Below are 25,830 nucleotides of genomic sequence, written 5' to 3' on the forward strand. Positions count from 1 at the left end.
AAGACTGGGGTAGAGCGAGAGATGGAGAAAGAGAAAGGTGCCTGTGTCGAGTCAGCAGCAGAGAAAATGAAACAAAGGGGCCTCCTGGGATAACCACACACTACTTCCTCACAAAGAGCACACAGAGGGTGTGTGAAATGACATAGGCACAGCAGCCCGGCTAGCTCAGTCGGTAGAGCATGAGACTCTTAATTTCAGGGTCGTGGGTTCGAGCCCCACGTTGGGCGTGATGCTTTATAAAGGCTTCTCCATTTTCGGGTTTAACATTAACTCTCACCTTTTTTAGATATTTTGCTGAGGCTTAAAACTACACACACACACATCCTGCAGTTTGCCTCACGATTCCCACAGGACTCCACACAATGCAGCACTTCCCGCCCTGGGAGGCGCCGCTGGGAGCTGTCCTAGGCCGAGCCTTTCCTGCGCCCTTTCCTAGCCTGAGCCGCCCGTGCTTACAGCGAGCTCGGAGTCCGCTCCGGTCCGTCCTGTCCCCCCCCATCCTTTCAAAAAGAGGAATTTAAAGTCTCATCCCTGCTGGTGTTATGATTAAAGTAGGTATGACAACTACTTTATGTCGGCAGCAGGATTTAATTACGGGACTGGGGAAGATACTGCTCTTGAATGTGGCGCCTTACACCGCTCGGCCATTCCGGCAGCCTGCAGAACACGGCTCTGGAGGCTGACTGCCCCCTCGCGAAACAGGGAGAGTTCACACTGTTCTCTACTGGACATTTAAGAATGTGCCCAGAGACAGGTTGAGAGGACAGATGCATGTATGTACCAGAGTGAGCTCCAGAGAGACTGATGGGGACATAAGACTGGGGTAGAGCGAGAGATGGAGAAATAGGAAGGTGCCTGGGTCGAGTCAGCAGCAGAGAAAATGAAACAAAGGGGCCTCCTGGGATAACCACCCACTACTTCCTCACAAAGAACACACAGAGGGTGTGTGAAATGACATAGGCACAGCAGCCTGGCTAGCTCAATCGGTAGAGCATGAGACTCTTAATCTCAGGGTTGTGGGTTCGAGCCCCACGTTGGGTGTAATGCTTTTTAAAGGCTTCTCCCTTTTCGGGTTTAACATTAACTCTCACCTTTTTCAGATATTTCGCTGAGGCTTAAAAATACACAAACACACATCCTGCTGTTTGCCTCACGATTCCCACAGGACTCCACACAACGCAGCACTTATCGCCCTGGGAGGCGCCGCTGGGAGCGGTCCTCGGCCGAGCCTTTCCTGCCCCCTTTCCTAGCCTGAGCCGCCCGTGCTTACAGCGAGCTCGGAGTCCGCTCCGGTCCGTCCTGTCCCCCCCCATCCTTTCAAAAAGAGGAGTTTAAAGTCTCATCCCTGCTGGTGTTATGATTAAAATAGGTATGAAAACTACTTTATGTCTGCAGCGGGATTTGATCACGGGACTGGGGAAAATACTGCTCTTGAATGTGGCGCCTTACACCGCTCGGCCATTCTGGCAGCATGCAGAACACGGCTCTGGAGGCTGACTGCCACCTCGCGACACAGGGCAGAGTTCACAATGTTCTCTACTGGACATTTAAGTATGTGCCCAGAGACAGGTTGAGAGGACAGATGCATGTATGTACCAGAGTGAGCTCCAGAGAGACTGATGGGGACATAAGACTGGGGTAGAGCGAGAGATGGAGAAAGAGAAAGGTGCCTGTGTCGAGTCAGCAGCAGAGAAAATGAAACAAAGGGGCCTCCTGGCATTACCACACACTACTTCCTTACAAAGAACACACAGAGGGTGTGTGAAATGACAGGCACAGCAGCCCGGCTAGCTCAGTCGGTAGAGCATGAGACTCTTAATCTCAGGGTCGTGGGTTCGAGCCCCACGTTGGGCGTGATGCTTTTTAAAGGCTTCTCCATTTTCGGGTTTAACATTAACTCTCACCTTTTTCAGATATTTCGCTGAGGCTTAAAACTACACACACACACACATCCTGCAGTTTGCCTCACGATTCCCACAGGACTCCACACAACGCAGCACTTCCCGCCCTGGGAGGCGCCGCTGGGAGCGGTCCTAGGCCGAGCCTTTCCTGCGCCCTTTCCTAGCCTGAGCCGCCCGTGCTTACAGCGAGCTCGGAGTCCGCTCCGGTCCGTCCTGTCCCCCCCCCATCCTTTCAAAACGAGGAGTTTAAGGTCTCATCCCCGCTGGTGTTATGATTAAAGTAGGTATGAAAACTACTTTATGTCGGCAGCGGGATTTAATTACGGGACTGGGGAAGATACTGCTCTTGAATGTGGCGCCTTACACCGCTCGGCCATTCCGGCAGCCTCCGGAACACGGCTCTGGAGGCTGACTGCCCCCTCGCGAAACAGGGAGAGTTCACACTGTTCTCTACTGGACATTTAAGTATGTGCCCAGAGACAGGTTGAGAGGACAGATGCATGTATGTACCAGAGTGAGCTCCAGAGAGACTGATGGGGACATAAGACTGGGGTAGAGCGAGAGATGGAGAAAGAGAAAGGTGCCTGTGTCGAGTCAGCAGCAGAGAAAATGAAACAAAGGGGCCTCCTGGGATAACCACACACTACTTCCTCACAAAGAGCACACAGAGGGTGTGTGAAATGACATAGGCACAGCAGCCCGGCTAGCTCAGTCGGTAGAGCATGAGACTCTTAATCTCAGGGTCGTGGGTTCGAGCCCCACGTTGGGCGTGATGCTTTATAAAGGCTTCTCCATTTTCGGGTTTAACATTAACTCTCACCTTTTTTAGATATTTTGCTGAGGCTTAAAACTACACACACACACATCCTGCAGTTTGCCTCACGATTCCGACAGGACTCCACACAATGCAGCACTTCGCGCCCTGGGAGGCGCCGCTGGGAGCTGTCCTAGGCCGAGCCTTTCCTGCGCCCTTTCCTAGCCTGAGCCGCCCGTGCTTACAGCGAGCTCGGAGTCCGCTCCGGTCCGTCCTGTCCACCCCCATCCTTTCAAAAAGAGGAGTTTTACGGTCTCATCCCCGCTGGTGTTATGATTAAAGTAGGTATGAAAACTACTTTATGTCAGCAGCGGGATTTGACCACGGGACTGGGGAAGATACTGCTCTTGAATGTGGCACCTTACACCGCTCGGCCATTCCGGCAGACTTCGTAAAACGGCTCTGGAGGCTGACTGCCACCTCGCGAAACAGGGAGAGTTCACACTCTTCTCTACTGGACATTTAAGCATGTGCACAGAGACAGGTTGAAAGGACAGATGCATGTATGTACCAGAGTGAGCTCCAGAAAGACTGATGGGGACATAAGACTGGGGTAGAGCGAGAGATGGAGAAAGAGAAAGGTGCCTGTGTCAGGTCAGCAGCAGAGAAATTGAAACAAAGGGGCCTCCTGGGATAACCACACACTACTTCCTCACAAAGAACACACAGAGGGTGTGTGAAATGATATAGCCACAGCAGCCTGGCTAGCTCAGTCGGTAGAGCATGAGACTCTTAATCTCAGGGTCGTGGGTTCGAGCCCCACGTTGGGCGTGATGCTTTTTAAAGGCTTCTCCATTTTCGGGTTTAACATTAACTCTCACCTTTTTCAGATATTTCGCTGAGGCTTAAAACTACACACACACACACATCCTGCAGTTTGCCTCACGATTCCCACAGGACTCCACACAACGCAGCACTTCCCGCCCTGGGATGCGCCGCTCGGAGCGGTCCTAGGCCGAGCCTTTCCTGCGCCCTTTCCAAGCCTGAGCCGCCCGTGCTTACAGCGAGCTCGGAGTCCGCTCCGGTCCGTCCTGTCCACCCCCATCCTTTCAAAAAGAGGAGTTTTACGGTCTCATCCCCGCTGGTGTTATGATTAAAGTAGGTATGAAAACTACTTTATGTCAGCAGCGGGATTTGACCACGGGACTGGGGAAGATACTGCTCTTGAATGTGGCACCTTACACCGCTCGGCCATTCCGGCAGACTTCGGAAAACGGCTCTGGAGGCTGACTGCCACCTCGCGAAACAGGGAGAGTTCACACTCTTCTCTACTGGACATTTAAGCATGTGCCCAGAGACAGGTTGAAAGGACAGATGCATGTATGTACCAGCTTGAGCTCCAGAAAGACTGATGGGGACATAAGACTGGGGTAGAGCGAGAGATGGAGAAAGAGAAAGGTGCCTGTGTCGAGTCAGCAGCAGAGAAAATGAAACAAAGGGGCCTCCTGGGATAACCACACACTACTTCCTCACAAAGAGCACACAGAGGGTGTGTGAAATGACATAGGCACAGCAGCCCGGCTAGCTCAGTCGGTAGAGCATGAGACTCTTAATTTCAGGGTCGTGGGTTCGAGCCCCACGTTGGGCGTGATGCTTTATAAAGGCTTCTCCATTTTCGGGTTTAACATTAACTCTCACCTTTTTTAGATATTTTGCTGAGGCTTAAAACTACACACACACACATCCTGCAGTTTGCCTCACGATTCCCACAGGACTCCACACAATGCAGCACTTCCCGCCCTGGGAGGCGCCGCTGGGAGCTGTCCTAGGCCGAGCCTTTCCTGCGCCCTTTCCTAGCCTGAGCCGCCCGTGCTTACAGCGAGCTCGGAGTCCGCTCCGGTCCGTCCTGTCCCCCCCCCATCCTTTCAAAAAGAGGAATTTAAAGTCTCATCCCTGCTGGTGTTATGATTAAAGTAGGTATGACAACTACTTTATGTCGGCAGCAGGATTTAATTACGGGACTGGGGAAGATACTGCTCTTGAATGTGGCGCCTTACACCGCTCGGTCATTCCGGCAGCCTGCAGAACACGGCTCTGGAGGCTGACTGCCCCCTCGCGAAACAGGGAGAGTTCACACTGTTCTCTACTGGACATTTAAGAATGTGCCCAGAGACAGGTTGAGAGGACAGATGCATGTATGTACCAGAGTGAGCTCCAGAGAGACTGATGGGGACATAAGACTGGGGTAGAGCGAGAGATGGAGAAATAGGAAGGTGCCTGGGTCGAGTCAGCAGCAGAGAAAATGAAACAAAGGGGCCTCCTGGGATAACCACACACTACTTCCTCACAAAGAACACACAGAGGGTGTGTGAAATGACATAGGCACAGCAGCCTGGCTAGCTCAATCGGTAGAGCATGAGACTCTTAATCTCAGGGTTGTGGGTTCGAGCCCCACGTTGGGTGTAATGCTTTTTAAAGGCTTCTCCCTTTTCGGGTTTAACATTAACTCTCACCTTTTTCAGATATTTCGCTGAGGCTTAAAAATACACAAACACACATCCTGCTGTTTGCCTCACGATTCCCACAGGACTCCACACAACGCAGCACTTATCGCCCTGGGAGGCGCCGCTGGGAGCGGTCCTCGGCCGAGCCTTTCCTGCCCCCTTTCCTAGCCTGAGCCGCCCGTGCTTGCAGCGAGCTCGGAGTCCGCTCCGGTCCGTCCTGTCCCCCCCCATCCTTTCAAAAAGAGAAGTTTAAAGTCTCATCCCTGCTGGTGTTATGATTAAAATAGGTATGAAATCTACTTTATGTCTGCAGCGGGATTTGATCACGGGACTGGGGAAAATACTGCTCTTGAATGTGGCGCCTTACACCGCTCGGCCATTCCGGCAGCATGCAGAACACGGCTCTGGAGGCTGACTGCCACCTCGCGACACAGGGAGAGTTCACACTGTTCTCTACTGGACATTTAAGTATGTGCCCAGAGACAGGTTGAGAGGACAGATGCATGTATGTACCAGAGTGAGATCTAGAGAGACTGATGGGGACATAAGACTGGGGTAGAGCGAGAGATGGAGAAAGAGAAAGGTGCCTGTGTCGAGTCAGCAGCAGAGAAAATGAAACAAAGGGGCCTCCTGGGATAACCACACACTACTTCCTTACAAAGAACACACAGAGGGTGTGTGAAATGACAGGCACAGCAGCCCGGCTAGCTCAGTCGGTAGAGCATGAGACTCTTAATCTCAGGGTCGTGGGTTCGAGCCCCACGTTGGGCGTGATGCTTTTTAAAGGCTTCTCCATTTTCGGGTTTAACATTAACTCTCACCTTTTTCAGATATTTCGCTGAGGCTTAAAACTACACACACACACACATCCTGCAGTTTGCCTCACGATTCCCACAGGACTCCACACAACGCAGCACTTCCCGCCCTGGGAGGCGCCGCTGGGAGCGGTCCTAGGCCGAGCCTTTCCTGCGCCCTTTCCTAGCCTGAGCCGCCCGTGCTTACAGCGAGCTCGGAGTCCGCTCTGGTCCGTCCTGTCCCCCCCCCATCCTTTCAAAACGAGGAGTTTAAGGTCTCATCCCCGCTGGTGTTATGATTAAAGTAGGTATGAAAACTACTTTATGTCGGTAGCGGGATTTAATTACGGGACTGGGGAAGATACTGCTCTTGAATGTGGCGCCTTACACCGCTCGGCCATTCCGGCAGCCTCCGGAACACGGCTCTGGAGGCTGACTGCCCCCTCGCGAAACAGGGAGAGTTCACACTGTTCTCTACTGGACATTTAAGTATGTGCCCAGAGACAGGTTGAGAGGACAGATGCATGTATGTACCAGAGTGAGCTCCAGAGAGACTGATGGGGACATAAGACTGGGGTAGAGCGAGAGATGGAGAAAGAGAAAGGTGCCTGTGTCGAGTCAGCAGCAGAGAAAATGAAACAAAGGGGCCTCCTGGGATAACCACACACTACTTCCTCACAAAGAGCACACAGAGGGTGTGTGAAATGACATAGGCACAGCAGCCCGGCTAGCTCAGTCGGTAGAGCATGAGACTCTTAATCTCAGGGTCGTGGGTTCGAGCCCCACGTTGGGCGTGATGCTTTATAAAGGCTTCTCCATTTTCGGGTTTAACATTAACTCTCACCTTTTTTAGATATTTTGCTGAGGCTTAAAACTACACACACACACACATCCTGCAGTTTGCCTCACGATTCCCACAGGACTCCACACAACGCAGCACTTCCCGCCCTGGGATGCGCCGCTCGGAGCGGTCCTAGGCCGAGCCTTTCCTGCGCCCTTTCCAAGCCTGAGCCGCCCGTGCTTACAGCAAGCTCGGAGTCCGCTCCGGTCCGTCCTGTCCACCCCCATCCTTTCAAAAAGAGGAGTTTTACGGTCTCATCCCCGCTGGTGTTATGATTAAAGTAGGTATGAAAACTACTTTATGTCAGCAGCGGGATTTGACCACGGGACTGGGGAAGATACTGCTCTTGAATGTGGCACCTTACACCGCTCGGCCATTCCGGCAGACTTCGGAAAACGGCTCTGGAGGCTGACTGCCACCTCGCGAAACAGGGAGAGTTCACACTCTTCTCTACTGGACATTTAAGCATGTGCCCAGAGACAGGTTGAAAGGACAGATGCATGTATGTACCAGCTTGAGCTCCAGAAAGACTGATGGGGACATAAGACTGGGGTAGAGCGAGAGATGGAGAAAGAGAAAGGTGCCTGTGTCGAGTCAGCAGCAGAGAAAATGAAACAAAGGGGCCTCCTGGGATAACCACACACTACTTCCTCACAAAGAGCACACAGAGGGTGTGTGAAATGACATAGGCACAGCAGCCCGGCTAGCTCAGTCGGTAGAGCATGAGACTCTTAATTTCAGGGTCGTGGGTTCGAGCCCCACGTTGGGTGTGATGCTTTATAAAGGCTTCTCCATTTTCGGGTTTAACATTAACTCTCACCTTTTTTAGATATTTTGCTGAGGCTTAAAACTACACACACACACATCCTGCAGTTTGCCTCACGATTCCCACAGGACTCCACACAATGCAGCACTTCCCGCCCTGGGAGGCGCCGCTGGGAGCTGTCCTAGGCCGAGCCTTTCCTGCGCCCTTTCCTAGCCTGAGCCGCCCGTGCTTACAGCGAGCTCGGAGTCCGCTCCGGTCCGTCCTGTCTCCCCCCATCCTTTCAAAAAGAGGAATTTAAAGTCTCATCCCTGCTGGTGTTATGATTAAAGTAGGTATGACAACTACTTTATGTCGGCAGCAGGATTTAATTACGGGACTGGGGAAGATACTGCTCTTGAATGTGGCGCCTTACACCGCTCGGCCATTCCGGCAGCCTGCAGAACACGGCTCTGGAGGCTGACTGCCCCCTCGCGAAACAGGGAGAGTTCACACTGTTCTCTACTGGACATTTAAGAATGTGCCCAGAGACAGGTTGAGAGGACAGATGCATGTATGTACCAGAGTGAGCTCCAGAGAGACTGATGGGGACATAAGACTGGGGTAGAGCGAGAGATGGAGAAATAGGAAGGTGCCTGGGTCGAGTCAGCAGCAGAGAAAATGAAACAAAGGGGCCTCCTGGGATAACCACACACTACTTCCTCACAAAGAACACACAGAGGGTGTGTGAAATGACATAGGCACAGCAGCCTGGCTAGCTCAATCGGTAGAGCATGCGACTCTTAATCTCAGGGTTGTGGGTTCGAGCCCCACGTTGGGTGTAATGCTTTTTAAAGGCTTCTCCCTTTTCGGGTTTAACATTAACTCTCACCTTTTTCAGATATTTCGCTGAGGCTTAAAAATACACAAACACACATCCTGCTGTTTGCCTCACGATTCCCACAGGACTCCACACAACGCAGCACTTATCGCCCTGGGAGGCGCCGCTGGGAGCGGTCCTCGGCCGAGCCTTTCCTGCCCCCTTTCCTAGCCTGAGCCGCCCGTGCTTACAGCGAGCTCGGAGTCCGCTCCGGTCCGTCCTGTCCCCCCCATCCTTTCAAAAAGAGGAGTTTAAAGTCTCATCCCTGCTGGTGTTATGATTAAAATAGGTATGAAAACTACTTTATGTCGGCAGCGGGATTTGATCACGGGACTGGGGAAAATACTGCTCTTGAATGTGGCGCCTTACACCGCTCGGCCATTCCGGCAGCATGCAGAACACGGCTCTGGAGGCTGACTGCCACCTCGCGACACAGGGAGAGTTCACACTGTTCTCTACTGGACATTTAAGTATGTGCCCAGAGACAGGTTGAGAGGACAGATGCATGTATGTACCAGAGTGAGCTCCAGAGAGACTGATGGGGACATAAGACTGGGGTAGAGCGAGAGATGGAGAAAGAGAAAGGTGCCTGTGTCGAGTCAGCAGCAGAGAAAATGAAACAAAGGGGCCTCCTGGGATAACCACACACTACTTCCTTACAAAGAACACACAGAGGGTGTGTGAAATGACAGGCACAGCAGCCCGGCTAGCTCAGTCGGTAGAGCATGAGACTCTTAATCTCAGGGTCGTGGGTTCGAGCCCCACGTTGGGCGTGATGCTTTTTAAAGGCTTCTCCATTTTCGGGTTTAACATTAACTCTCACCTTTTTCAGATATTTCGCTGAGGCTTAAAACTACACACACACACACATCCTGCAGTTTGCCTCACGATTCCCACAGGACTCCACACAACGCAGCACTTCCCGCCCTGGGAGGCGCCGCTGGGAGCGGTCCTAGGCCGAGCCTTTCCTGCGCCCTTTCCTAGCCTGAGCCGCCCGTGCTTACAGCGAGCTCGGAGTCCGCTGCGGTCCGTCCTGTCCCCCCCCCCATCCTTTCAAAACGAGGAGTTTAAGGTCTCATCCCCGCTGGTGTTATGATTAAAGTAGGTATGAAAACTACTTTATGTCAGCAGCGGGATTTGACCACGGGACTGGGGAAGATACTGCTCTTGAATGTGGCACCTTACACCGCTCGGCCATTCCGGCAGACTTCGGAAAACGGCTCTGGAGGCTGACTGCCACCTCGCGAAACAGGGAGAGTTCACACTCTTCTCTACTGGACATTTAAGCATGTGCCCAGAGACAGGTTGAAAGGACAGATGCATGTATGTACCAGAGTGAGCTCCAGAAAGACTGATGGGGACATAAGACTGGGGTAGAGCGAGAGATGGAGAAAGAGAAAGGTGCCTGTGTCAGGTCAGCAGCAGAGAAATTGAAACAAAGGGGCCTCCTGGGATAACCACACACTACTTCCTCACAAAGAACACACAGAGGGTGTGTGAAATGATATAGCCACAGCAGCCTGGCTAGCTCAGTCGGTAGAGCATGAGACTCTTAATCTCAGGGTCGTGGGTTCGAGCCCCACGTTGGGCGTGATGCTTTTTAAAGGCTTCTCCATTTTCGGGTTTAACATTAACTCTCACCTTTTTCAGATATTTCGCTGAGGCTTAAAACTACACACACACACACATCCTGCAGTTTGCCTCACGATTCCCACAGGACTCCACACAACGCAGCACTTCCCGCCCTGGGATGCGCCGCTCGGAGCGGTCCTAGGCCGAGCCTTTCCTGCGCCCTTTCCAAGCCTGAGCCGCCCGTGCTTACAGCGAGCTCGGAGTCCGCTCCGGTCCGTCCTGTCCACCCCCATCCTTTCAAAAAGAGGAGTTTTACGGTCTCATCCCCGCTGGTGTTATGATTAAAGTAGGTATGAAAACTACTTTATGTCAGCAGCGGGATTTGACCACGGGACTGGGGAAGATACTGCTCTTGAATGTGGCACCTTACACCGCTCGGCCATTCCGGCAGACTTCGGAAAACGGCTCTGGAGGCTGACTGCCACCTCGCGAAACAGGGAGAGTTCACACTCTTCTCTACTGGACATTTAAGCATGTGCCCAGAGACAGGTTGAAAGGACAGATGCATGTATGTACCAGCTTGAGCTCCAGAAAGACTGATGGGGACATAAGACTGGGGTAGAGCGAGAGATGGAGAAAGAGAAAGGTGCCTGTGTCGAGTCAGCAGCAGAGAAAATGAAACAAAGGGGCCTCCTGGGATAACCACACACTACTTCCTCACAAAGAGCACACAGAGGGTGTGTGAAATGACATAGGCACAGCAGCCCGGCTAGCTCAGTCGGTAGAGCATGAGACTCATAATTTCAGGGTCGTGGGTTCGAGCCCCACGTTGGGCGTGATGCTTTATAAAGGCTTCTCCATTTTCGGGTTTAACATTAACTCTCACCTTTTTTAGATATTTTGCTGAGGCTTAAAACTACACACACACACATCCTGCAGTTTGCCTCACGATTCCCACAGGACTCCACACAATGCAGCACTTCCCGCCCTGGGAGGCGCCGCTGGGAGCTGTCCTAGGCCGAGCCTTTCCTGCGCCCTTTCCTAGCCTGAGCCGCCCGTGCTTACAGCGACCTCGGAGTCCGCTCCGGTCCGTCCTGTCCCCCCCCATCCTTTCAAAAAGAGGAATTTAAAGTCTCATCCCTGCTGGTGTTATGATTAAAGTAGGTATGACAACTACTTTATGTCGGCAGCAGGATTTAATTACGGGACTGGGGAAGATACTGCTCTTGAATGTGGCGCCTTACACCGCTCGGCCATTCCGGCAGCCTGCAGAACACGGCTCTGGAGGCTGACTGCCCCCTCGCGAAACAGGGAGAGTTCACACTGTTCTCTACTGGACATTTAAGAATGTGCCCAGAGACAGGTTGAGAGGACAGATGCATGTATGTACCAGAGTGAGCTCCAGAGAGACTGATGGGGACATAAGACTGGGGTAGAGCGAGAGATGGAGAAATAGGAAGGTGCCTGGTTCGAGTCAGCAGCAGAGAAAATGAAACAAAGGGGCCTCCTGGGATAACCACACACTACTTCCTCACAAAGAACACACAGAGGGTGTGTGAAATGACATAGGCACAGCAGCCTGGCTAGCTCAATCGGTAGAGCATGAGACTCTTAATCTCAGGGTTGTGGGTTCGAGCCCCATGTTGGGTGTAATGCTTTTTAAAGGCTTCTCCCTTTTCGGGTTTAACATTAACTCTCACCTTTTTCAGATATTTCGCTGAGGCTTAAAAATACACAAACACACATCCTGCTGTTTGCCTCACGATTCCCACAGGACTCCACACAACGCAGCACTTATCGCCCTGGGAGGCGCCGCTGGGAGCGGTCCTCGGCCGAGCCTTTCCTGCCCCCTTTCCTAGCCTGAGCCGCCCGTGCTTACAGCGAGCTCGGAGTCCGCTCCGGTCCGTCCTGTCCCCCCCCATCCTTTCAAAAAGAGGAGTTTAAAGTCTCATCCCTGCTGGTGTTATGATTAAAATAGGTATGAAAACTACTTTATGTCGGCAGCGGGATTTGATCACGGGACTGGGGAAAATACTGCGCTTGAATGTGGCGCCTTACACCGCTCGGCCATTCCGGCAGCATGCAGAACACGGCTCTGGAGGCTGACTGCCACCTCGCGACACAGGGAGAGTTCACACTGTTCTCTACTGGACATTTAAGTATGTGCCCAGAGACAGGTTGAGAGGACAGATGCATGTATGTACCAGAGTGAGCTCCAGAGAGACTGATGGGGACATAAGACTGGGGTAGAGCGAGAGATGGAGAAAGAGAAAGGTGCCTGTGTCGAGTCAGCAGCAGAGAAAATGAAACAAAGGGGCCTCCTGGGATAACCACACACTACTTCCTTACAAAGAACACACAGAGGGTGTGTGAAATGACAGGCACAGCAGCCCGGCTAGCTCAGTCGGAAGAGCATGAGACTCTTAATCTCAGGGTCGTGGGTTCGAGCCCCACGTTGGGCGTGATGCTTTTTAAAGGCTTCTCCATTTTCGGGTTTAACATTAACTCTCACCTTTTTCAGATATTTCGCTGAGGCTTAAAACTACACACACACACACATCCTGCAGTTTGCCTCACGATTCCCACAGGACTCCACACAACGCAGCACTTCCCGCCCTGGGAGGCGCCGCTGGGAGCGGTCCTAGGCCGAGCCTATCCTGCGCCCTTTCCTAGCCTGAGCCGCCCGTGCTTACAGCGAGCTCGGAGTCCGCTCCGGTCCGTCCTGTCCCCCCCCCCATCCTTTCAAAACGAGGAGTTTAAGGTCTCATCCCCGCTGGTGTTATGATTAAAGTAGGTATGAAAACTACTTTATGTCGGCAGCGGGATTTAATTACGGGACTGGGGAAGATACTGCTCTTGAATGTGGCGCCTTACACCGCTCGGCCATTCCGGCAGCCTCCGGAACACGGCTCTGGAGGCTGACTGCCCCCTCGCGAAACAGGGAGAGTTCACACTGTTCTCTACTGGACATTTAAGTATGTGCCCAGAGACAGGTTGAGAGGACAGATGCATGTATGTACCAGAGTGAGCTCCAGAGAGACTGATGGGGACATAAGACTGGGGTAGAGCGAGAGATGGAGAAAGAGAAAGGTGCCTGTGTCGAGTCAGCAGCAGAGAAAATGAAACAAAGGGGCCTCCTGGGATAACCACACACTACTTCCTCACAAAGAGCACACAGAGGGTGTGTGACATGACATAGGCACTGCAGCCCGGCTAGCTCAGTCGGTAGAGCATGAGACTCTTAATCTCAGGGTCGTGGGTTCGAGCCCCACGTTGGGTGTGATGCTTTATAAAGGCTTCTCCATTTTCGGGTTTAACATTAACTCTCACCTTTTTTAGATATTTTGCTGAGGCTTAAAACTACACACACACACATCCTGCAGTTTGCCTCACGATTCCCACAGGACTCCACACAATGCAGCACTTCCCGCCCTGGGAGGCGCCGCTGGGAGCTGTCCTAGGCCGAGCCTTTCCTGCGCCCTTTCCTAGCCTGAGCCGCCCGTGCTTACAGCGAGCTCGGAGTCCGCTCCGGTCCGTCCTGTCCACCCCCATCCTTTCAAAAAGAGGAGTTTTACGGTCTCATCCCCGCTGGTGTTATGATTAAAGTAGGTATGAAAACTACTTTATGTTAGCAGCGGGATTTGACCACGGGACTGGGGAAGATACTGCTCTTGAATGTGGCACCTTACACCGCTCGGCCATTCCGGCAGACTTCGGAAAACGGCTCTGGAGGCTGACTGCCACCTCGCGAAACAGGGAGAGTTCACACTCTTCTCTACTGGACATTTAAACATGTGCCCAGAGACAGGTTGAAAGGACAGATGCATGTATGTACCAGCTTGAGCTCCAGAAAGACTGATGGGGACATAAGACTGGGGTAGAGCGAGAGATGGAGAAAGAGAAAGGTGCCTGTGTCAGGTCAGCAGCAGAGAAATTGAAACAAAGGGGCCTCCTGGGATAACCACACACTACTTCCTCACAAAGAACACACAGAGGGTGTGTGAAATGATATAGCCACAGCAGCCTGGCTAGCTCAGTCGGTAGAGCATGAGACTCTTAATCTCAGGGTCGTGGGTTCGAGCCCCACGTTGGGCGTGATGCTTTTTAAAGGCTTCTCCATTTTCGGGTTTAACATTAACTCTCACCTTTTTCAGATATTTCGCTGAGGCTTAAAACTACACACACACACACATCCTGCAGTTTGCCTCACGATTCCCACAGGACTCCACACAACGCAGCACTTCCCACCCTGGGATGCGCCGCTCGGAGCAGTCCTAGGCCGAGCCTTTCCTGCGCCCTTTCCAAGCCTGAGCCGCCCGTGCTTACAGCGAGCTCGGAGTCCGCTCCGGTCCGTCCTGTCCACCCCCATCCTTTCAAAAAGAGGAGTTTTACGGTATCATCCCTGCTGGTGTTATGAGTAAAGTAGGTATGAAAACTACTTTATGTCAGCAGCGGGATTTGACCACGGGACTGGGGAAGATACTGCTCTTGAATGTGGCACCTTACACCGCTCAGCCATTCCGTCAGACTTCGGAAAACGGCTCTGGAGGCTGACTGCCACCTCGCGAAACAGGGAGAGTTCACACTCTTCTCTACTGGACATTTAAGCATGTGCCCAGAGACAGGTTGAAAGGACAGATGCATGTATGTACCAGCTTGAGCTCCAGAAAGACTGATGGGGACATAAGACTGGGGTAGAGCGAGAGATGGAGAAAGAGAAAGGTGCCTGTGTCGAGTCAGCAGCAGAGAAAATGAAACAAAGGGGCCTCCTGGGATAACCACACACTACTTCCTCACAAAGAGCACACAGAGGGTGTGTGAAATGACATAGGCACAGCAGCCCGGCTAGCTCAGTCGGTAGAGCATGAGACTCTTAATTTCAGGGTCGTGGGTTCGAGCCCCACGTTGGGCGTGATGCTTTATAAAGGCTTCTCCATTTTCGGGTTTAACATTAACTCTCACCTTTTTTAGATATTTTGCTGAGGCTTAAAACTACACACACACACATCCTGCAGTTTGCCTCACGATTCCCACAGGACTCCACACAATGCAGCACTTCCCGCCCTGGGAGGCGCCGCTGGGAGCTGTCCTAGGCCGAGCCTTTCCTGCGCCCTTTCCTAGCCTGAGCCGCCCGTGCTTACAGCGAGCTCGGAGTCCGCTCCGGTCCGTCCTGTCCCCCCCCATCCTTTCAAAAAGAGGAATTTAAAGTCTCATCCCTGCTGGTGTTATGATTAAAGTAGGTATGACAACTACTTTATGTCGGCAGCAGGATTTAATTACGGGACTGGGGAAGATACTGCTCTTGAATGTGGCGCCTTACACCGCTCGGCCATTCCGGCAGCCTGCAGAACACGGCTCTGGAGGCTGACTGCCCCCTCGCGAAACAGGGAGAGTTCACACTGTTCTCTACTGGACATTTAAGTATGTGCCCAGAGACAGGTTGAGAGGACAGATGCATGTATGTACCAGAGTGAGCTCCAGAGAGACTGATGGGGACATAAGACTGGGGTAGAGCGAGAGATGGAGAAATAGGAAGGTGCCTGGGTCGAGTCAGCAGCAGAGAAAATGAAACAAAGGGGCCTCCTGGGATAACCACACACTACTTCCTCACAAAGAACACACAGAGGGTGTGTGAAATGACATAGGCACAGCAGCCTGGCTAGCTCAGACGGTAGAGCATAAGACTCTTAATCTCAGGGTTGTGGGTTCGAGCCCCACGTTGGGCGTGATGCTTTTTAAAGGCTTCTCCCTTTTCGGGTTTAACATTAACTCTCACCTTTTTCAGATATTTCGCTGAGGCTTAAAAATACACAAACACACATCCTGCTGTTTGCCTCACGATTCCCACAGGACTCCACACAACGCAGCACTTATCGCCCTGGGAGGCGCCGCTGGGAGCGGTCCTCAGCCGAGCCTTTCCTGCCCCCTTTCCTAGCCTGAGCCGCCCGTGCTTACAGCGAGCTCCGAGTCCGCTCCGGTCCGTCCTGTCCACCCCCATCCTTTCAAAAAGAGGAGTTTAAAGTCTCATCCCTGCTGGTGTTATGATTAAAATAGGCATGAAAACTACTTTATGTCGGCAGCAGGATTTGATCACGGGACTGGGGAAGATACTGCTCTTGAATGTGGCGCCTTACACCGCTCGGCCATTCCGGCAGCCTGCGGAACACGGCTCTGGAGGCTGACTGCCACCTCGCGACACAGGGAGAGTTCACACTGTTCTCTACTGGACATTTAAGTATGTGCCCAGAGACAGGTTGAGAGGACAGATGCATGTATGTACCAGAGTGCGCTCCAGAGAGACTGATGGGGACATAAGACTGGGAGAGAGCGAGAGATGGAGAAAGAGAAAGGTGCCTGTGTCGAGTCAGCAGCAGAGAAAATGAAACAAAGGGGCCTCCTGGGATAACCACACACTACTTCCTTACAAAGAACACACAGAGGGTGTGTGAAATTACAGTCACAGCAGCCCGGCTAGCTCAGTCGGTAGAGCATGAGACTCTTAATCTCAGGGTCGTGGGTTCGAGCCCCACGTTGGGCGTGATGCTTTTTAAAGGCTTCTCCATTTTCGGGTTTAACATTAACTCTCACCTTTTTCAGATATTTCGCTGAGGCTTAAAACTACACACACACACACATCCTGCAGTTTGCCTCACGATTCCCACAGGACTCCACACAACGCAGCACTTCCCGCCCTGGGAGGCGCCGCTGGGAGCGGTCCTAGGCCGAGCCTTTCCTGTGCCCTTTCCTAGCCTGAGCCGCCCGTGCTTACAGCGAGCTCGGAGTCCGCTCCGGTCCGTCCTGTCCCCCCCCCCATCCTTTCAAAACGAGGAGTTTAAGGTCTCATCCCCGCTGGTGTTATGATTAAAGTAGGTATGAAAACTACTTTATGTCGGCAGCGGGATTTAATTACGGGACTGGGGAAAATACTGCTCTTGAATGTGGCGCCTTACACCGCTCGGCCATTCCGGCAGCCTCCGGAACACGGCTCTGGAGGCTGACTGCCCCCTCGCGAAACAGGGAGAGTTCACACTGTTCTCTAGTGGACATTTAAGTATGTGCCCAGAGACAGGTTGAGAGGACAGATGCATGTATGTACCAGAGTGAGCTCCAGAGAGACTGATGGGGACATAAGACTGGGGTAGAGCGAGAGATGGAGAAAGAGAAAGGTGCCTGTGTCGAGTCAGCAGCAGAGAAAATGAAACAAAGGGGCCTCCTGGGATAACCACACACTACTTCCTCACAAAGAACACACAGAGGGTGTGTGAAATGACATAGGCACAGCAGCCTGGCTAGCTCAATCGGTAGAGCATGCGATTCTTAATCTCAGGGTTGTGGGTTCGAGCCCCACGTTGGGTGTAATGCTTTTTAAAGGCTTCTCCCTTTTCGGGTTTAACATTAACTCTCACCTTTTTCAGATATTTCGCTGAGGCTTAAAAATACACAAACACACATCCTGCTGTTTGCCTCAGGATTCCCACAGGACTCCACACAACGCAGCACTTATCGCCCTGGGAGGCGCCGCTGGGAGCGGTCCTCGGCCGAGCCTTTCCTGCCCCCTTTCCTAGCCTGAGCCGCCCGTACTTACAGCGAGCTCGGAGTCCGTTCCGGTCCGTCCTGTCCCCCCCCATCCTTTCAAAAAGAGGAGTTTAAAGTCTCATCCCTGCTGGTGTTATGATTAAAATAGGTATGAAAACTACTTTATGTCGGCAGCGGGATTTGATCACGGGACTGGGGAAAATACTGCTCTTGAATGTGGCGCCTTACACCGCTCGGCCATTCCGGCAGCATGCAGAACATGGCTCTGGAGGCTGACTGCCACCTCGCGACACAGGGAGAGTTCACACTGTTCTCTACTGGACATTTAAGTATGTGCCCAGAGACAGGTTGAGAGGACAGATGCATGTATGTACCAGAGTGAGCTCCAGAGAGACTGATGGGGACATAAGACTGGGGTAGAGCGAGAGATGGAGAAAGAGAAAGGTGCCTGTGTCGAGTCAGCAGCAGAGAAAATGAAACAAAGGGGCCTCCTGGGATAACCACACACTACTTCCTTACAAAGAACACACAGAGGGTGTGTGAAATGACAGGCACAGCAGCCCGGCTAGCTCAGTCGGTAGAGCATGAGACTCTTAATCTCAGGGTCGTGGGTTCGAGCCCCACGTTGGGCGTGATGCTTTTTAAAGGCTTCTCCATTTTCGGGTTTAACATTAACTCTCACCTTTTTCAGATATTTCGCTGAGGCTTAAAACTACACACACACACACATCCTGCAGTTTGCCTCACGATTCCCACAGGACTCCACACAACGCAGCACTTCCCGCCCTGGGAGGCGCCGCTGGGAGCGGTCCTAGGCCGAGCCTTTCCTGCGCCCTTTCCTAGCCTGAGCCGCCCGTGCTTACAGCGAGCTCGGAGTCCGCTCCGGTCCGTCCTGTCCCCCCCCCATCCTTTCAAAACGAGGAGTTTAAGGTCTCATCCCCGCTGGTGTTATGATTAAAGTAGGTATGAAAACTACTTTATGTCGGCAGCGGGATTTAATTACGGGACTGGGGAAGATACTGCTCTTGAATGTGGCGCCTTACACCGCTCGGCCATTCCGGCAGCCTCCGGAACACGGCTCTGGAGGCTGACTGCCCCCTCGCGAAACAGGGAGAGTTCACACTGTTCTCTACTGGACATTTAAGTATGTGCCCAGAGACAGGTTGAGAGGACAGATGCATGTATGTACCAGAGTGAGCTCCAGAGAGACTGATGGGGACATAAGACTGGGGTAGAGCGAGAGATGGAGAAAGAGAAAGTTGCCTGTGTCGATTCAGCAGCAGAGAAAATGAAATAAAGGGGCCTCCTGGGATAACCACACACTACTTCCTCACAAAGAGCACACAGAGGGTGTGTGAAATGACATAGGCACAGCAGCCCGGCTAGCTCAGTCGGTAGAGCATGAGACTCTTAATCTCAGGGTCGTGGGTTCGAGCCCCACGTTGGGCGTGATGCTTTATAAAGGCTTCTCCATTTTCGGGTTTAACATTAACTCTCACCTTTTTTAGATATTTTGCTGAGGCTTAAAACTACACACACACACATCCTGCAGTTTGCCTCACGATTCCCACAGGACTCCACACAATGCAGCACTTCCCGCCCTGGGAGGCGCCGCTGGGAGCTGTCCTAGGCCGAGCCTTTCCTGCGCCCTTTCCTAGCCTGACCGCCCGTGCTTACAGCGAGCTCGGAGTCCGCTCCGGTCCGTCCTGTCCACCCCCATCCTTTCAAAAAGAGGAGTTTTACGGTCTCATCCCCGCTGGTGTTATGATTAAAGTAGGTATGAAAACTACTTTATGTCAGCAGCGGGATTTGACCACGGGACTGGGGAAGATACTGCTCTTGAATGTGGCACCTTACACCGCTCGGCCATTCCGGCAGACTTCGGAAAACGGCTCTGGAGGCTGACTGCCACCTCGCGAAACAGGGAGAGTTCACACTCTTCTCTACTGGACATTTAAGCATGTGCCCAGAGACAGGTTGAAAGGACAGATGCATGTATGTACCAGAGTGAGCTCCAGAAAGACTGATGGGGACATAAGACTGGGGTAGAGCGAGAGATGGAGAAAGAGAAAGGTGCCTGTGTCAGGTCAGCAGCAGAGAAATTGAAACAAAGGGGCCTCCTGGGATAACCACACACTACTTCCTCACAAAGAACACACAGAGGGTGTGTGAAATGATATAGCCACAGCAGCCTGGCTAGCTCAGTCGGTAGAGCATGAGACTCTTAATCTCAGGGTTGTGGGTTCGAGCCCCACGTTGGGCGTGATGCTTTTTAAAGGCTTCTCCATTTTCGGGTTTAACATTAACTCTCACCTTTTTCAGATATTTCGCTGAGGCTTAAAACTACACACACACACACATCCTGCAGTTTGCCTCACGATTCCCACAGGACTCCACACAACGCAGCACTTCCCGCCCTGGGATGCGCCGCTCGGAGAGGTCCTAGGCCGAGCCTTTCCTGCGCCCTTTCCAAGCCTGAGCCGCCCGTGCTTACAGCGAGCTCGGAGTCCGCTCCGGTCCGTCCTGTCCACCCCCATCCTTTCAAAAAGAGTAGTTTTACGGTCTCATCCCCGCTGGTGTTATGATTAAAGTAGGAATGAAAACTACTTTATGTCAGCAGCGGGATTTGACCACGGGACTGGGAAAGATACTGCTCTTGAATGTGGCACCTTACACCGCTCGGCCATTCCGGCAGACTTCGGAAAACGGCTCTGGAGGCTGACTGCCACCTCGCGAAACAGGGAGAGTTCACACTCTTCTCTACTGGACATTTAAGCATGTGCCCAGAGACAGGTTGAAAGGACAGATGCATGTATGTACCAGCTTGAGCTCCAGAAAGACTGATGGGGACATAAGACTGGGGTAGAGCGAGAGATGGAGAAAGAGAAAGGTGCCTGTGTCGAGTCAGCAGCAGAGAAAATGAAACAAAGGGGCCTCCTGGGATAACCACACACTACTTCCTCACAAAGAGCACACAGAGGGTGTGTGAAATGACATAGGCACAGCAGCCCGGCTAGCTCAGTCGGTAGAGCATGAGACTCTTAATTTCAGGGTCGTGGGTTCGAGCACCACGTTGGGCGTGATGCTTTATAAAGGCTTCTCCATTTTCGGGTTTAACATTAACTCTCACCTTTTTTAGATATTTTGCTGAGGCTTAAAACTACACACACACACATCCTGCAGTTTGCCTCACGATTCCCACAGGACTCCACACAATGCAGCACTTCCCGCCCTGGGAGGCGCCGCTGGGAGCTGTCCTAGGCCGAGCCTTTCCTGCGCCCTTTCCTAGCCTGAGCCGCCCGTGCTTACAGCGAGCTCGGAGTCCGCTCCGGTCCGTCCTGTCCCCCCCCATCCTTTCAAAAAGAGGAATTTAAAGTCTCATCCCTGCTGGTGTTATGATTAAAGTAGGTATGACAACTACTTTATGTCGGCAGCAGGATTTAATTACGGGACTGGGGAAGATACTGCTCTTGAATGTGGCGCCTTACACCGCTCGGCCATTCCGGCAGCCTGCAGAACACGGCTCTGGAGGCTGACTGCCCCCTCGCGAAACAGGGAGAGTTCACACTGTTCTCTACTGGACATTTAAGAATGTGCCCAGAGACAGGTTGAGAGGACAGATGCATGTATGTACCAGAGTGAGCTCCAGAGAGACTGATGGGGACATAAGACTGGGGTAGAGCGAGAGATGGAGAAATAGGAAGGTGCCTGGGTCGAGTCAGCAGCAGAGAAAATGAAACAAAGGGGCCTCCTGGGATAACCACACACTACTTCCTCACAAAGAACACACAGAGGGTGTGTGAAATGACATAGGCACAGCAGCCTGGCTAGCTCAATCGGTAGAGCATGCGACTCTTAATCTCAGGGTTGTGGGTTCGAGCCCCACGTTGGGTGTAATGCTTTTTAAAGGCTTCTCCCTTTTCGGGTTTAACATTAACTCTCACCTTTTTCAGATATTTCGCTGAGGCTTAAAAATACACAAACACACATCCTGCTGTTTGCCTCACGATTCCCACAGGACTCCACACAACGCAGCACTTATCGCCCTGGGAGGCGCCGCTGGGAGCGGTCCTCGGCCGAGCCTTTCCTGCCCCCTTTCCTAGCCTGAGCCGCCCGTGCTTACAGCGAGCTCGGAGTCCGCTCCGGTCCGTCCTGTCCCCCCCCATCCTTTCAAAAAGAGGAGTTTAAAGTCTCATCCCTGCTGGTGTTATGATTAAAATAGGTATGAAAACTACTTTATGTCGGCAGCGGGATTTGATCACGGGACTGGGGAAAATACTGCTCTTGAATGTGGCGCCTTACACCGCTCGGCCATTCCGGCAGCATGCAGAACACGGCTCTGGAGGCTGACTGCCACCTCGCGACACAGGGAGAGTTCACACTGTTCTCTACTGGACATTTAAGTATGTGCCCAGAGACAGGTTGAGAGGACAGATGCATGTATGTACCAGAGTGAGCTCCAGAGAGACTGATGGGGACATAAGACTGGGGTAGAGCGAGAGATGGAGAAAGAGAAAGGTGCCTGTGTCGAGTCAGCAGCAGAGAAAATGAAACAAAGGGGCCTCCTGGGATAACCACACACTACTTCCTTACAAAGAACACACAGAGGGTGTGTGAAATAACAGGCACAGCAGCTCGGCTAGCTCAGTCGGTAGAGCATGAGACTCTTAATCTCAGGGTCGTGGGTTCGAGCCCCACGTTGGGCGTGATGCTTTTTAAAGGCTTCTCCATTTTCGGGTTTAACATTAACTCTCACCTTTTTCAGATATTTCGCTGAGGCTTAAAACTACACACACACACACATCCTGCAGTTTGCCTCACGATTCCCACAGGACTCCACACAACGCAGCACTTCCCGCCCTGGGAGGCGCCGCTGGGAGCGGTCCTAGGCCGAGCCTTTCCTGCGCCCTTTCCTAGCCTGAGCCGCCCGTGCTTACAGCGAGCTCGGAGTCCGCTCCGGTCCGTCCTGTCCCCCCCCCCATCCTTTCAAAACGAGGAGTTTAAGGTCTCATCCCCGCTGGTGTTATGATTAAAGTAGGTATGAAAACTACTTTATGTCAGCAGCGGGATTTGACCACGGGACTGGGGAAGATACTGCTCTTGAATGTGGCACCTTACACCGCTCGGCCATTCCGGCAGACTTCGGAAAACGGCTCTGGAGGCTGACTGCCACCTCGCGAAACAGGGAGAGTTCACACTCTTCTCTACTGGACATTTAAGCATGTGCCCAGAGACAGGTTGAAAGGACAGATGCATGTATGTACCAGAGTGAGCTCCAGAAAGACTGATGGGGACATAAGACTGGGGTAGAGCGAGAGATGGAGAAAGAGAAAGGTGCCTGTGTCAGGTCAGCAGCAGAGAAATTGAAACAAAGGGGCCTACTGGGATAACCACACACTACTTCCTCACAAAGAACACACAGAGGGTGTGTGAAATGATATAGCCACAGCAGCCTGGCTAGCTCAGTCGGTAGAGCATGAGACTCTTAATCTCAGGGTCGTGGGTTCGAGCCCCACGTTGGGCGTGATGCTTTTTAAAGGCTTCTCCATTTTCGGGTTTAACATTAACTCTCACCTTTTTCAGATATTTCGCTGAGGCTTAAAACTACACACACACACACATCCTGCAGTTTGCCTCACGATTCCCACAGGACTCCACACAACGCAGCACTTCCCGCCCTGGGATGCGCCGCTCGGAGCGGTCCTAGGCCGAGCCTTTCCTGCGCCCTTTCCAAGCCTGAGCCGCCCGTGCTTACAGCGAGCTCGGAGTCCGCTCCGGTCCGTCCTGTCCACCCCCATCCTTTCAAAAAGAGGAGTTTTACGGTCTCATCCCCGCTGGTGTTATGATTAAAGTAGGTATGAAAACTACTTTATGTCAGCAGCGGGATTTGACCACGGGACTGGGGAAGATACTGCTCTTGAATGTGGCACCTTACACCGCTCGGCCATTCCGGCAGACTTCGGAAAACGGCTCTGGAGGCTGACTGCCACCTCGCGAAACAGGGAGAGTTCACACTCTTCTCTACTGGACATTTAAGCATGTGCCCAGAGACAGGTTGAAAGGACAGATGCATGTATGTACCAGCTTGAGCTCCAGAAAGACTGATGGGGACATAAGACTGGGGTAGAGCGAGAGATGGAGAAAGAGAAAGGTGCCTGTGTCGAGTCAGCAGCAGAGAAAATGAAACAAAGGGGCCTCCTGGGATAACCACACACTACTTCCTCACAAAGAGCACACAGAGGGTGTGTGAAATGACATAGGCACAGCAGCCCGGCTAGCTCAGTCGGTAGAGCATGAGACTCATAATTTCAGGGTCGTGGGTTCGAGCCCCACGTTGGGCGTGATGCTTTATAAAGGCTTCTCCATTTTCGGGTTTAACATTAACTCTCACCTTTTTTAGATATTTTGCTGAGGCTTAAAACTACACACACACACATCCTGCAGTTTGCCTCACGATTCCCACAGGACTCCACACAATGCAGCACTTCCCGCCCTGGGAGGCGCCGCTGGGAGCTGTCCTAGGCCGAGCCTTTCCTGCGCCCTTTCCTAGCCTGAGCCGCCCGTGCTTACAGCGACCTCGGAGTCCGCTCCGGTCCGTCCTGTCCCCCCCCATCCTTTCAAAAAGAGGAATTTAAAGTCTCATCCCTGCTGGTGTTATGATTAAAGTAGGTATGACAACTACTTTATGTCGGCAGCAGGATTTAATTACGGGACTGGGGAAGATACTGCTCTTGAATGTGGCGCCTTACACCGCTCGGCCATTCCGGCAGCCTGCAGAACACGGCTCTGGAGGCTGACTGCCCCCTCGCGAAACAGGGAGAGTTCACACTGTTCTCTACTGGACATTTAAGAATGTGCCCAGAGACAGGTTGAGAGGACAGATGCATGTATGTACCAGAGTGAGCTCCAGAGAGACTGATGGGGACATAAGACTGGGGTAGAGCGAGAGATGGAGAAATAGGAAGGTGCCTGGTTCGAGTCAGCAGCAGAGAAAATGAAACAAAGGGGCCTCTTGGGATAACCACACACTACTTCCTCACAAAGAACACACAGAGGGTGTGTGAAATGACATAGGCACAGCAGCCTGGCTAGCTCAATCGGTAGAGCATGAGACTCTTAATCTCAGGGTTGTGGGTTCGAGCCCCATGTTGGGTGTAATGCTTTTTAAAGGCTTCTCCCTTTTCGGGTTTAACATTAACTCTCACCTTTTTCAGATATTTCGCTGAGGCTTAAAAATACACAAACACACATCCTGCTGTTTGCCTCACGATTCCCACAGGACTCCACACAACGCAGCACTTATCGCCCTGGGAGGCGCCGCTGGGAGCGGTCCTCGGCCGAGCCTTTCCTGCCCCCTTTCCTAGCCTGAGCCGCCCGTGCTTACAGCGAGCTCGGAGTCCGCTCCGGTCCGTCCTGTCCCCCCCCATCCTTTCAAAAAGAGGAGTTTAAAGTCTCATCCCTGCTGGTGTTATGATTAAAATAGGTATGAAAACTACTTTATGTCGGCAGCGGGATTTGATCACGGGACTGGGGAAAATACTGCGCTTGAATGTGGCGCCTTACACCGCTCGGCCATTCCGGCAGCATGCAGAACACGGCTCTGGAGGCTGACTGCCACCTCGCGACACAGGGAGAGTTCACACTGTTCTCTACTGGACATTTAAGTATGTGCCCAGAGACAGGTTGAGAGGACAGATGCATGTATGTACCAGAGTGAGCTCCAGAGAGACTGATGGGGACATAAGACTGGGGTAGAGCGAGAGATGGAGAAAGAGAAAGGTGCCTGTGTCGAGTCAGCAGCAGAGAAAATGAAACAAAGGGGCCTCCTGGGATAACCACACACTACTTCCTTACAAAGAACACACAGAGGGTGTGTGAAATGACAGGCACAGCAGCCCGGCTAGCTCAGTCGGAAGAGCATGAGACTCTTAATCTCAGGGTCGTGGGTTCGAGCCCCACGTTGGGCGTGATGCTTTTTAAAGGCTTCTCCATTTTCGGGTTTAACATTAACTCTCACCTTTTTCAGATATTTCGCTGAGGCTTAAAACTACACACACACACACATCCTGCAGTTTGCCTCACGATTCCCACAGGACTCCACACAACGCAGCACTTCCCGCCCTGGGAGGCGCCGCTGGGAGCGGTCCTAGGCCGAGCCTTTCCTGCGCCCTTTCCTAGCCTGAGCCGCCCGTGCTTACAGCGAGCTCGGAGTCCGCTCCGGTCCGTCCTGTCCCCCCCACCCATCCTTTCAAAACGAGGAGTTTAAGGTCTCATCCCCGCTGGTGTTATGATTAAAGTAGGTATGA

At 52.5% G+C, this 25,830-nt stretch overlaps 22 non-coding genes across 22 annotated transcripts; all 22 read left to right on the top strand.

Annotated features, from left to right (window-relative positions):
* The first annotated feature begins 154 nt into the window (after positions 1-154).
* Positions 155-227, top strand: TRNAK-CUU (transfer RNA lysine (anticodon CUU)). Its single transcript has one exon. It is a non-coding gene; the product is annotated as a tRNA-Lys (tRNA).
* A 1,554-nt stretch (positions 228-1,781) lies between these two features.
* On the top strand, positions 1,782-1,854 carry TRNAK-CUU (transfer RNA lysine (anticodon CUU)). The gene has a single exon. It is a non-coding gene; the product is annotated as a tRNA-Lys (tRNA).
* A 744-nt stretch (positions 1,855-2,598) lies between these two features.
* TRNAK-CUU (transfer RNA lysine (anticodon CUU)) lies at positions 2,599-2,671 on the top strand. The gene has a single exon. It is a non-coding gene; the product is annotated as a tRNA-Lys (tRNA).
* A 742-nt stretch (positions 2,672-3,413) lies between these two features.
* TRNAK-CUU (transfer RNA lysine (anticodon CUU)) lies at positions 3,414-3,486 on the top strand. Its single transcript has one exon. It is a non-coding gene; the product is annotated as a tRNA-Lys (tRNA).
* Positions 3,487-4,230: 744 nt separating this feature from the next.
* On the top strand, positions 4,231-4,303 carry TRNAK-CUU (transfer RNA lysine (anticodon CUU)). Its single transcript has one exon. It is a non-coding gene; the product is annotated as a tRNA-Lys (tRNA).
* Positions 4,304-5,857: 1,554 nt separating this feature from the next.
* On the top strand, positions 5,858-5,930 carry TRNAK-CUU (transfer RNA lysine (anticodon CUU)). Its single transcript has one exon. It is a non-coding gene; the product is annotated as a tRNA-Lys (tRNA).
* Positions 5,931-6,674: 744 nt separating this feature from the next.
* On the top strand, positions 6,675-6,747 carry TRNAK-CUU (transfer RNA lysine (anticodon CUU)). The gene has a single exon. It is a non-coding gene; the product is annotated as a tRNA-Lys (tRNA).
* A 2,369-nt stretch (positions 6,748-9,116) lies between these two features.
* Positions 9,117-9,189, top strand: TRNAK-CUU (transfer RNA lysine (anticodon CUU)). Its single transcript has one exon. It is a non-coding gene; the product is annotated as a tRNA-Lys (tRNA).
* A 745-nt stretch (positions 9,190-9,934) lies between these two features.
* Positions 9,935-10,007, top strand: TRNAK-CUU (transfer RNA lysine (anticodon CUU)). The gene has a single exon. It is a non-coding gene; the product is annotated as a tRNA-Lys (tRNA).
* A 744-nt stretch (positions 10,008-10,751) lies between these two features.
* TRNAM-CAU (transfer RNA methionine (anticodon CAU)) lies at positions 10,752-10,824 on the top strand. Its single transcript has one exon. It is a non-coding gene; the product is annotated as a tRNA-Met (tRNA).
* A 1,553-nt stretch (positions 10,825-12,377) lies between these two features.
* Positions 12,378-12,450, top strand: TRNAK-CUU (transfer RNA lysine (anticodon CUU)). Its single transcript has one exon. It is a non-coding gene; the product is annotated as a tRNA-Lys (tRNA).
* A 745-nt stretch (positions 12,451-13,195) lies between these two features.
* On the top strand, positions 13,196-13,268 carry TRNAK-CUU (transfer RNA lysine (anticodon CUU)). Its single transcript has one exon. It is a non-coding gene; the product is annotated as a tRNA-Lys (tRNA).
* A 742-nt stretch (positions 13,269-14,010) lies between these two features.
* TRNAK-CUU (transfer RNA lysine (anticodon CUU)) lies at positions 14,011-14,083 on the top strand. Its single transcript has one exon. It is a non-coding gene; the product is annotated as a tRNA-Lys (tRNA).
* Positions 14,084-14,827: 744 nt separating this feature from the next.
* On the top strand, positions 14,828-14,900 carry TRNAK-CUU (transfer RNA lysine (anticodon CUU)). Its single transcript has one exon. It is a non-coding gene; the product is annotated as a tRNA-Lys (tRNA).
* Positions 14,901-16,453: 1,553 nt separating this feature from the next.
* Positions 16,454-16,526, top strand: TRNAK-CUU (transfer RNA lysine (anticodon CUU)). The gene has a single exon. It is a non-coding gene; the product is annotated as a tRNA-Lys (tRNA).
* Positions 16,527-18,083: 1,557 nt separating this feature from the next.
* Positions 18,084-18,156, top strand: TRNAK-CUU (transfer RNA lysine (anticodon CUU)). Its single transcript has one exon. It is a non-coding gene; the product is annotated as a tRNA-Lys (tRNA).
* A 744-nt stretch (positions 18,157-18,900) lies between these two features.
* Positions 18,901-18,973, top strand: TRNAK-CUU (transfer RNA lysine (anticodon CUU)). Its single transcript has one exon. It is a non-coding gene; the product is annotated as a tRNA-Lys (tRNA).
* A 741-nt stretch (positions 18,974-19,714) lies between these two features.
* TRNAK-CUU (transfer RNA lysine (anticodon CUU)) lies at positions 19,715-19,787 on the top strand. The gene has a single exon. It is a non-coding gene; the product is annotated as a tRNA-Lys (tRNA).
* A 2,370-nt stretch (positions 19,788-22,157) lies between these two features.
* TRNAK-CUU (transfer RNA lysine (anticodon CUU)) lies at positions 22,158-22,230 on the top strand. Its single transcript has one exon. It is a non-coding gene; the product is annotated as a tRNA-Lys (tRNA).
* Positions 22,231-22,975: 745 nt separating this feature from the next.
* On the top strand, positions 22,976-23,048 carry TRNAK-CUU (transfer RNA lysine (anticodon CUU)). Its single transcript has one exon. It is a non-coding gene; the product is annotated as a tRNA-Lys (tRNA).
* Positions 23,049-23,792: 744 nt separating this feature from the next.
* On the top strand, positions 23,793-23,865 carry TRNAM-CAU (transfer RNA methionine (anticodon CAU)). The gene has a single exon. It is a non-coding gene; the product is annotated as a tRNA-Met (tRNA).
* A 1,553-nt stretch (positions 23,866-25,418) lies between these two features.
* On the top strand, positions 25,419-25,491 carry TRNAK-CUU (transfer RNA lysine (anticodon CUU)). Its single transcript has one exon. It is a non-coding gene; the product is annotated as a tRNA-Lys (tRNA).
* The last annotated feature ends 339 nt before the right edge of the window (positions 25,492-25,830 follow it).

This window comes from Pleurodeles waltl, chromosome 6, assembly GCF_031143425.1.
Source record: "Pleurodeles waltl isolate 20211129_DDA chromosome 6, aPleWal1.hap1.20221129, whole genome shotgun sequence".
Taxonomy (NCBI): domain Eukaryota; kingdom Metazoa; phylum Chordata; class Amphibia; order Caudata; family Salamandridae; genus Pleurodeles; species Pleurodeles waltl.